Consider the following 12,641-nt stretch of genomic DNA (forward strand, 5'->3'; position numbering starts at 1 on the left):
ATAAGGTGTTTCACAATCAGAGAGCTCTATCGATGCATACAAAGAAAGATCACCTAATGGAGCGACCGCATAAATGCGAAGAGTGCGAAATGAAATTTTTTAACAAGAGTGGTTTGCAACGTCACATGGCCAAGCATACTGGCTTAAGACTGTTTCAATGCGATGTTTGCTTCAAGTCTTATGGTAGAAAGAATACATTGAGAGAGCATATGAGGATTCATGCGGATGATAGGCGGTTTGTGTGTGGACATTGTGGTCAGGCTTTTGTTCAGAAGTGCAGCTGGCGAAGTCACATGAGATCGAAACATGGTGAAGAGCATTAATAAAGGGAAATTGTTATTATTTGGATGGTGATTAAATTGGTATATATAAAAGAGTTATTTTATTTGAAAGACAGTGTGATAAAGAAACTAAACAGTATCTTTGACATTGACGAGGACATGAATCTAGTCGAAACTGTTAGGTCAAATGAAACGTCCGATACAATAAATCATAATTTAAATATTTTAAAACATTAGTTTTATTAAATAGAATTAATCACACGTAATAAATAATTTATCTAAATACAACATTAATTTACTTTATAAGAGTTCATGTCAGTGACATAAATATGATTCAACTTGAACCACTGTTTATTTTAAGACACCAGATAAGTGACTAAAATTTTGGCGCAAGTCCAAATATAAAATTACTAAGTACACGGTAATTAACTGAAGATGGTTTACATTACTTGCTCGAATGATGTAATATTTGTTATAGGTGGCCGCGAGAAAAAGAAGATTTGCTTAGTAAAGATCGGAAGTGACACCAAGAGGAATCTTATATTTAAAAAGTTCAATGACATCGACAAACATCTGTTTAACATGAAAGAAATCTTATTACATTCAAACGCCACGCCTATACGCAGCAAAGGCGGAACTGGATATACATGCTGTTTCTGCACCAAGCTGTACGAAGATCCAAAAGATCTAAAGAAGCATACCATTGAGGACCATGACCAGGAAACCAAATCGAATTTCATGAAAGGCAAAGACATGCACGGGTATTTTGTGAAACTAGATATAACAGACTTGCAGTGTAAATGTGGTGAAAGTATAGACACTTTAGAAAAACTTTTGGATCACTTAAAACGCGTACACAGCCCAAGGTTTTTCACAGATATTGAGAATCACATATTTCCCTTTAAATTTATCGACAAAACACTCCGGTGTTGCGTCTGCTTAAACATTTTCAATACTTTCAAAGCCATGCAGGAACATATGAACGTACACTACCGTAATTACATATGCGAGGTATGCAATGCGGGTTTTGTGAACAAAAACATTTTGTCTCGACACTGCGATGCTCACAAGACTGGCACGTTCACATGCGACGAGTGTTCGAAGACTTTTGACACAGCCAGAAAGCGGCTCTTGCATATACGAGGGAAGCATTCTGGGATTAAATTGCCGCACAAATGCGGTTACTGCAATGAGAGGTTTAAGGAGGTTTTAAAAAAGCACGACCATATTGCGAAGGTTCACGGGGTTCTTGGAACGGAAATACACTGCCAGGCGTGTGATAAAAATTTTCGCTCAAAACGCGCTTGGAGATTGCATACCACTCGGATTCATCTAATGCAAAGGCCGCATAAATGCAAGCACTGCGATATGGAGTTCTATACTAAACAGGAACTCGAGAGTCATACCGTCAAACACACGGGTTCTAGATCATTCCAATGTGAAGTATGTCTCAAATTCTTCGGACGACAGAAGACCATGAAAGAACACATGAGACGATTACATAGTCAATAAAGTCTTAGGTGAATTTATTAATTATATGGTGCAAAATATTTTGGCGGGTTTCAAAAGTCAAAACCGAATCGTTTAAGATGTTATCTCCCTTAAGGATTGTTTTAATTTAATGAAAATCGTATTTTATGCTTTATTTATGTAACGAAGAGATAATATATCAAGATTAACAAGAACAATTTCGTTTTAGGTACTGTTTGGCCAACAAAGAAAGTATTTATCAAAAATCCACGACCAACGAGCTTGAAGAAAGAAATTAAAATTGTTCCTAAAGAGGTACCGACAGTCAACGTTTTTAATAAAATGAAGTTTGAACTGAATAAACATTTGGATAACATTAGAACTGTATTAGTTTGTTCAAATGCAACACCTATACGATGTCGTGGAGGATTTTCGTACAGTTGCTGGTTCTGCAATAACAAATACCAGAATCCGGACGAATTAAAAACGCACACCCTACAGACACACGACGATACTGTGAAGAAGACATTCATGAAGGATGGTTCAATGATTAATTATGTAGTAAAATTAGATATAACAGGTTTACAATGCAGCCTTTGCGGCAAGGAATTGAACGAATTAGATGATTTAACTACCCACATAATAACGAATCATGGTAAAGAATATCATACAGATATCAAAAGTCATATTATCCCTTTTAGATTCGATAGCAAGGATTTTAGATGTGTGATATGTAAGAACAAATTTAACAATTTCAAAGTCCTTATAGAGCATATGAATGCACATTATAACAACTATATTTGTAGCATCTGTGGTGCGGGTTTCATAAACAAACGAACTCTACAAACACACGGCTATAGACACAAGACTGGTACCTTCAACTGTTCATTCTGTCCAAAAATTTTTGATACAAGTATCAAAAAGCGAGATCACGAAAGAGGCGTGCACATACTGCGCAACAAAAGAAGTAAATGTGGGTACTGTGGTGAGAAATTTACAGATTATACAAAGAAGAATGATCATTTAGTGAAAATACACGGTGCTACTCCGATTGTGCTGCAGTGTCAGGCGTGTGATAAGACGTTTGGGAATCAGAGGTCGTTGACAATGCATACAAAGTCGTACCACCTCTTGCAAAGAAAGAAACCAGATAAAGCGGTGTAAAGTAGCTTCTATGGCAGATGAACATTGTTCTTCATATCGTGTGGACGTCTTCCACTTAGTTATAAGATTCGTGCGGAAACTGAAACATCGTAGGATTTGGTTATAGTTTGACAGTCAACTTGATATGAAGAAATTGTAATAGTTTTTGTGAATAAATAAATGAGACTTTAGAAAATTCAACCTGCTTCAATTAAATAACCGCCTGTGGAAATGTCAATTCTAAATGTCAGTCCGAATTAAAGCGGCTTTTATACCACGCCTTTTGAACATCAATTAAAGTTAGTAAGTGGAAAGGAATTTATATATCGTGAGCTATAACAGTCGTTATGATATCATCGATGATAGACTATTGGACAGTATGAAAAATGTTATTAGGAGTAAGTAAAACCGAAGTATAAAATACTTTTTATACTTCAGCGATGTGACATACCACGGTCACAGATTAGTCAAATTGACAATAACCTAGCATCCTTGTAAGTAATGTCTTCACCTACCCAATCCAGTTTTTGCGTTAATATTTCAAAAACATTGATCGAAAATATATTATCAGTTTTTAAAGAAGGATTCTAATTCGTAAAAACCTTTTTTACGACCACATGTCACAGGGACGGGTGCGACGCCATCTTGTCTAGGTTTTTTTTGTATTCACTAATAAATAATCAGTAATACTTGTATAGTATTTTGTCAAATAGCCGAATGAAATTAATATCTACCATTCACGTCAGTGCAAATCATAAGTGTTCTAACGAAAATGTAATTAAAATCATAAGTATATAGAAGCTAAAGACTGTTTGATAAAACGCTAATAGGTACTGGTTTGAATTTAAAATTATTATTAAATTTACCATTTATCAAGGATTAACAACGCGGGTGAGGTTCAGTATTTTAAAGAATAAATTATCTTTTGGGAGTTTTAATTCTGGATGTAATATATGGTTTAATTGGACTCAAGACTACTACTACTACTATTCCCGTACGTCAAAAACTATCGCTTACACGTCTGAATATAATTTAGAGACATTTAAACATTAGGCTTAGTCTATGCTAAATTGCACAGAACAAAATCGGTGATGTGTAATTGACAGCCAATACAGATAAAGTAAATAAAAAACTTTGCAAACATTAAAACTATATTGTTTAATTTATATCCATGTCATGAAATATCTTACTATATTAAAAAGTAATTTAAATCGTTTTATTTTGTCACAGATATACTCTCAAATTTGTCATGCCTTTAGAGATTAATTTATGATGAGTTACCAGAGATAGGTTGCATGACAGTCCATAGTGATTCCTATATTAAAACGAATTATCAACTTGATGGGCATAATTCAATTTCATAATAGTGAAATTATCACAATTCTCTAACGATTAAGTGTTTAAATCTTCAGCAACTATAAGTAATACGGTGTTTATAATAGTGTCTTTATATTTAGGTTTATTTGAATCAAATTTTGAATCTTAAACACTTTGTTTATAAATGATCGTTTATCAAATCAAAATATCTTTATTCATGTAGGTAAACTTGTACACTTATGAACGTCAAGAAAAACAAATTAAATTAATCGTAAATTTACAACCAGTTCGCAAGTCAAGGGCGTAGAGCGGGTAAGAAGAACTGGCAAGAAACTTTCCGCCACTCTTTTCAATCGCTAAATTTTTAATACAAATTGTTTGAACTGGAGCAAATCAATTCCAAGGATTAGGATCATTTAAGTATTCGTCACAGTTATAAAAGGCTTTATTAATTAATTTACTTTTAACAAGGGCTTTGAATTTATTTAGTGACAGTTCTCTAATTTTATGTCGCCAAATGGTAATATTATATAAATAACGGATGTAAATCAGAGAACGATATGCTAATAAAAATATTACTCCTGTATTTTCATAATATTTATTCACAAATATAATAAAACTAATAAAAATAATGCTTGAAATCAAGCCATTTAATATTAAATCCATTTTGTCCTTAGGTAAAAAGTCTGCAGGCGCCATCGAGAAAGGTACCCGTGAGAGATGTGATATTTTAGGCAAAACGAAAAAGAATTTAAAAGAAATATTGCTATGTACAAATGCGACGCCAATCCGTGGCAAAATGGGAATCGGTTACGCCTGTGGTTTCTGTTCAAAACAGTTTCTAAAACCAACAGAATTAAAGAAACACACTTTGGAAGCACACACAGATAATACTCAAACCATGAAAAGTCTGACGAATTTCTCATGTAGGGATCGTAGTAAGCTATATATAAAACTGGACGTCACTGAATTAGCTTGTACGCTCTGTGAGGGTACTTTACATTTTGATAAAATGTTAGAACATTTGAGGACTACCCACAAAAAAGTTGTTTTTACAGATGTTCCAAACTTTATCGTACCCTTCGTGTTTCAAACGGATTCGTCGCATTGTTATTACTGCAATAGAGAATATAATTCTTTTAAATCCTTATTAGAACATATGAATGAACATTTAAATAATTATGTATGCGATATTTGTTCTGCTGCCTTTATTAATGTAAGTAAGTTAAAACTGCACGCACTGTCCCACTTATCAGAGGATTTCAAATGTAGCTATTGCACAAAATCCTTCAGGACACTGTTAAGAAAGAGAGTTCACGAAAAATCCGTTCATATGAATAACAAGAGTGTATTAGTCTGTGGATATTGCAAGGAGAGATTCAAAAGCCAGTGTCGTAAAGATGACCACCTAAATGTCGTTCATGGCGTACCGCTTCCGAAAATTGAATCCGCAAAGTGTGTGATTTGCGAACGCGAATACACAAATCAAAATAAATTGAAATGTCATATGAGAAGAGTGCATTTACAGGAAAAGAAGAATAAGTGTAGATACTGTGATATGGAGTTCTTTACACTGTTCGAGTTGAAGAAACATTTAGTGAAGCACACGGGGTCTAAGAACTTTCGATGTAATATTTGTTCGAAGGCATTCGGTGTGAAGGAATCTCTAAGAGTTCATATGATGATACACGAAGGAAAGAAAAGATTTAAGTGCAATCATTGTGGATATGATTTTACTCAGAAGCATAGTTTGCAGAAGCATATCAGTTCGAAACATTCTGGAATTGTTGAAAAGTGATGATGCTAACGAAATTCTAGATATTTATTATTCGTCGACAAGTAATCCCTCTCCGAGCGGCTTGATCCTTCGGCGTTGCGTAGAGATGTGGGATCACTCTGCATCTTCCACCGCATTTATCATGGAGAGTATTAAGAGGAGTTGTTCGGATGCCTGCAGCTGAGTTTCATCATCGGACGTCGAGGCAGAATACGAAATTCCACCCGTATCACCTCGACGTCCGCCGTTCCACAACTGAGCGTTTTTAAAGGCAATTTTTGCACCACTTTGTTGAACAACTGTTATTATTTCCGAACCAATTCGACTTCGTCCTTCAAGAAAAGAGCGTACCACTTCTTAAAAGGCCGGAAACGCACTTGTGAGCCCTCTGGCATTGAGAGCGTCCATGGGCGGCGGTATCACTTAACATCAGGTAAGCCTCCTGCCCGTTTGCCCCCTGTTCTATAAAAAAATGTTACATTTGAAATATTAAATTTTAATTACCTTAACAGAAATTAATTAGATTATATAAATAAGCGTTTCGAGTGGTTGTCAGAAAACGGCAAATTTTTGTATGTATTAAATGCGCTTAGGTCTGTTAAGATTTTTTAAATATTAATTTCTTGTCTTAAGTTAGGTTTATTATGTTCTATAAAAAAAGTTTTATTCGAAATGTTAAATCCATATTAATATCCACACCTAAGAATACTAAAAATTTTTTAATGTTATTATGTATTTTATTAGACGTTGTTTTTTTTTATTTGAATTAAATTGGAAGGACTTCTTTATTTTTTTTATTTCAAATTAAAAAAATATGCAAATAGAATGAATAAATAATTAATTAAGTTAGCCAACCGTAAGAAGGACTTAAAGCTCTCTCGATCTTTCTTACTTCAAACACATCTATTATTTATACGAGTACCAATATTATACATTGTAAATCCATTGTTACGATTCTAACTTGTCAATTAGACTTTATATAAGAATACAATTATCGCATTATAAGCTCTCAAAAAATGTATTTTTTTGTATGTACGTATTAACATACGTACATACAAAAAAAAGTAGGATATGGATGCTATCAAAATCTGACGCGCTCGAGTATGTCCATGCCAAAGTATTTTTTAACATTTTTAAAAATCTATAGCCCACATAACATTTTTTAAAAATAATTATCTAAGCTTCGCAACCCAATAGTTATCTATGACGCTCGAGTAAACCCTGATTTATCATAGTGGGCTCCCCTACTATGTGTTATACATAAATTCCTTATTTTATAAGCTAAAATTAGCAGCTAAAGCTAAAATTCATTCCTTATGAAGAAGGAAAAAATATCTAAGCAATTTCAACTATCCATGTTTTATGTTGTATTAAATCAGTAATGACAAGTTTTTATATGTATAATTAGATGTCAAATTGTCTAATCTAAACCTTATATTCATAGGTCTTAAAGAAGACACGGGCAACTCCAAGAAGATTGATACAAATATAGAAACAGAAGAAAGCGAAGCAGATATTAAAAGATTACTAACCAATAATACTAAAGAGAATTTCAAAGAAATCATTATATGCACTAATGCTTCTCCAATACGAAGTAAAGTTGGACGTGAGTATCTATGCTGTTTTTGTACAGATAGATTCAAGGATCCTGCTAAGTTAAAGGAACACTCTCGTAAACACTTGGCCAGGTTAGATAAAGATCAACGCAACGAAAGAATTTTAAAGCAAATAATTGATGGAAAGAACCGTATGCCGTTCATCAAATTAGATATAACAAATTTGACTTGTAAACTATGTGGAATGTTAATTAATACTTTGGAGGAGCTTTTGCAACATCTCGTTGAAATTCATAAGCGAATAATGCATCTCAATATAAAGAATCTAATAATACCTTTCAAGTTTGAGACGGATGAGATGGTTTGTTGCATTTGTTCCAAGGAGTTTGCGTCTTTCAAAAATTTAGTTGAACATATGAATACGCATACGACTAACTTTGTTTGCGATCTTTGTTCAGCCACCTTCATTGCTATGGATAGACTGAAATCTCATATAAAACTGAGGCACGCATTGGGCGAGTTCAGATGCAACTTTTGTCCAAAAATATTTAACATGAAGGTGAAATTATACCAACACGAACGGAGGATGCACAGGAAGGCGAACGAAGTAAAAAAATGTGACTACTGCGATGAGAATTTTGAAACGCAATGGGCGAAGCAAAAGCATCAGTTCAAATTTCATGGAGTCACAGTTTCCGTTTTAAAAAAGGTTACGTGCGAATTATGTGTTCGTGAATTTCCCAATGTGGGTACTTATAAAACGCATTTTAGACGGTTTCATCTGTTGGAAAAGAGTCACCAATGTGAATATTGTAAAATGAGGTTTTTTGATATCCGACAATTGCAAATACACATAGTGAAACATACAGGAGAGAAGAATTATCAATGTGATTTATGTATGAAGGCTTTCGCGCTAAAAAAGTCTTTGAGAAAGCATTTGATTAAGTTTTCATGTCGTCGGTAAAATAATTGCTGTATATAATATGTTTATATTATTTGGAAATGGGCGGCCAACACCGCTCGCATGAACAATAGCAGATTGACAAAGAGGGCACCAAGGTGGAAAGGGCCACCAGGTAAAAGAAGAAGAGGTCGCCCTCTTGCATGATGAGCTGACTATCTAAAAGAAGTTGGTGGAGAATATTGGTAGAAGAATGCTCAAGATACAGAGAGATGGAGACAGATGAGGAGGCTTAAATTCTATAAGAGAACTGGCCAAAACAAAAAAATATAATATTGTTTCTAGTTTTAAGTTTATAATTTTAAGTGTGTCTTTAATAAAGATTGATGAATGTTTCAAGGAATAAATGAGGATTAATTGTTACATGGTTGTTTTATGTTTAACGAATTCAAAACATTGTTCTACCTGTATATCATTGCAGTTTGATAATATAATCTTTGACTAAATTGAAACCAATAGATTGAATATTGTTCCAAATTATTTACGATTAGGTACCAAATATAATATCAGTGTAATCCTTTTTGATATAAATAGAGCATGGTTGGTGAACTCATTTTTCCAACTTAGACTCAAACTCAATCAGGCATAAATCTTAGAGAAAAGTAAATTTTTCTTGAAGGAGAATTGAAAAATACGCACGGTATTTTTCAATTGACAGGCGCCCAGGTTATGTTTTATAATAATGACAGTACCTGGATGGCCGAGCTTTGCTCGGTATTTTTATTTTTTTATAAATTGTGTTTTTTGGATGTTATACTTAAGTACGAATTACATACTAATCAAATGATGAAATATGAACAATATAGAATATATATGCTGTAATAGCTATATGTTGTTGTGTCGTTAAAGCAATTTAAAAAAATAGTATTATTATTCGCCGATAGATGTCAGGAAGATACATTTTTCAGTTTAAATTGGGACTACTCAAACACCACCTTTTTGTTATTAAGTATCATTTATTCCTAGCTAGATCGATTTATCGCCCCCAAAACCCCCCGTATACTAAATTTCATGAAAATCGTTGGAGCCGATCCCGAGATTCCAATTATATATATATATATACAAAAATTGCTCGTTTAAAGATATAAAATAAGATATATAAATTACGTAGTACTTTGAAGGTTCAATTTCTACAGCAATTATTTTTACGGCTTATTGGCACTAAAGGATCACCTGTCTGATGAATATCAACATTGTGTTTTTCTCATGGTTTTGTTAAGGATTGGTACCAAAGGATCCATTCGGTTTCGTTTATAGGTGCGACTGTAATAAAACAAGGTTAAATAAAAGCGTCTGAGTTAGATAAAGTATTATATTTCATTTATAAAGATAAAACCTTTATATCTATTGGAAATATCTGGTACTGTGTTCGTAAGGTAGCTTTAGATTATTAAATCAGGGGTACCCCGAACTGGCAGAATTTAATAAGAATTAGGCATTCTGAGTCACCGTGTTAACACCAAACATATTCCCAGACAAATTCGTATTCTGTTAATGGATCACCTCTAGCAAACTGTTCTAGCTCCTTTATCTTCACAGCGTTTATCCAACATTCCAAATATAATGAGACGATAAAATGATGTAATACAACAACTCGTAGAACTCGTACTTCGACGTCAACGCATAACCTATTGTGAGTATAAGGGGCTGTTTCACAATGTACGGATAAATTCCAAATAAGCTCTTTTTTACGTATTATAGTTATGTATTATTTATTTATTTATTTACACTTCGTTGCTAAAGAAATACAAATAACACAATATATATAAATTACAAGGGATGCAACGGGCGGCCTTATCGCTAACAAGCGATCTCTTCCAGGCAACCCTAGTAAGAAAAGAAATAAATAAAAAATAAAAAAATGATGGGTGCAAGAAGTGCAGAAGTTATATAAAAATCAAAATAAATTTATATTAATATATAGAACCTTAATCTATTAATAACTATATATATTATAAAAACTAACTAAAACTAAAAAGCTAATCTTACAAATAGAGAATTACAAAACGAATAAATTATTATTGTATTTAAACTTATAATTATTTAAACATAATTTAAATTTAACCAACGTTTCGCGTGCTTTTCAGCGTGCGTGGTCACGGTGACTGAAGACAAAGGTGTTAAATGTCAAAAAGTATCACAGCCGTAGAAAATGTTGTAGGTATTAACTGTATTTATTTCCCCAGAGTTGGTATCGACTAAAAAATGTAGGGTTTCTGCAGAAATTGCTCACGGTGTCCTCCATTTCCGCGGATTGCGCAACTCCGATTGCATGGATCTAGTTAGCGCTGTGCTATTTAAGTCCTCATGATTCACAAAAATATATCTTTCATTGAATTCGCTTAGCTTCAGATATTACGAACAAAATATTAATCAATGAATTTTATTTCATAGGTAATAAAGAAGAACTCGGACTCCAGTTAAGTATTGAATATGAACCAAGATCTGGAGAACCGAAGAACCGAAAAGAAGATGTTAACACAATTATCAGTAAAACCAAGTCAAATCTCAAGGAAATATTTACTTTTACAAATGCGACCCCGTTTCGAAACGTAGTAGGAACGAATTTTGTATGTCATCTATGTTCTATAGAATTCCCAGTTTCCGGTGAATTAAAAAAGCATACGTTGGAAGAGCACATTCGACATTCTGATGCTGAACACGATGATGTCATCAATGAAATATTCAACGGGAAATTTATTCCCACAATAAAGCTGGACATTACTGCTTTAACTTGCAAATGCGACGCCACTATCAACAGTTTAGAAGACCTCGTCCAACATTTAATGGGAGAGCATAAGCGTGTTATTAACACTGATATAAAAAATATTCTAATTCCTTTCAAATTCGAATCGGAGCAGTGGAGATGCTGTTTGTGCGTCAGAGAATTCGGTACATTCAAAACGTTATTGGAACATATGAACAGTCACATCAATAACTACATGTGCGAATTATGTAATTCAACGTTCATCACGCATGAGAGACTGAAAATTCATATGAAATTCACCCACGAGTTGGGAACATTCAAATGCAACTTCTGTCCAAAAGTTTTTACCACAAAACTAAAGGTCTACTACCACGAAAGGGGTGTACACACGAAGAAGAACAAAATAAAGAACTGTGAACACTGCGATGAGCAATTCGAGACTCTCTGGGAGAGGCAGAAGCACCAATTCAAAGAGCACGGCATTGCTGTACCAAAGCTGACGAAAGTGAAATGTAGCGTTTGCGATCGAGAATTTTCGGATCAGAGTGCTAATAATTTACACTTTAGGAGATGCCATCTATTGGAGAAGAATCATAAGTGCCAATACTGCGACATGAGATTCTTTGACACGTCCAGTCTACGGAAGCACGTTCATAAGCACACGGGGGAGAAGAACTTCCACTGTCAGATTTGTTCCAAGTCGTTTTCGTTGAAGAATACGTTGACGGAGCATATGCGAATTCACGATAACGATAGGCGATACAAATGCGAGCACTGTGGTCAGACGTTCGTGCAACGGTGCAGTTGGCGTGGGCATATGCGGACAAAACATGGTCATCATATTTGAGACAATTTTTAAGAACCTGCTGTGGGATCAACTGTAATGCATTTAGTGGTTCGGTATACAAATGATACGCCGTGTACCATTTTTATTGAAAAGAGCGTACCAATTTTTAAAAGCCCGGCAACGCACTCGCGAGACCTCTGGCATTTAGTGTCCATGGGCGGCGGTATCACTTAACATCGGGTGAGCCTCCTGCCCGTTTCCCTTCTGTTGTATAAAAAAAATGTTATAATCTAAGGTAACTTTGAATAATCATGGTGCCACAGAATATTAAGTTTGGAAAATATTGTCCTTTTAAATTTGTATATCGCAATGTTAAGATTGTTAAGATGATGTTAAAGTATATTTATCGTGTAAATATAAATTAAAAAATTTAGATTTTGTTGTAATTTTATCCCGTAGTTTTGGTAGAAATTGTATTCATTACAATACTTTATCTTAAATTGATAAAGAACGAACCAATGACGTCGTTTGGATCTAATAATAATGATGTTTTTGATGAAGAGCAGTGTTGGCCTAGTGTAGTCGTAGGTTCGATGCCTGGCTGTGCACCAATGGAATATCTTTCTATGTGCGCATTTAACA

This window comes from Pieris rapae, chromosome 24, assembly GCF_905147795.1.
Source record: "Pieris rapae chromosome 24, ilPieRapa1.1, whole genome shotgun sequence".
In the NCBI taxonomy this organism is placed as follows: Eukaryota; Metazoa; Arthropoda; class Insecta; order Lepidoptera; family Pieridae; genus Pieris; species Pieris rapae.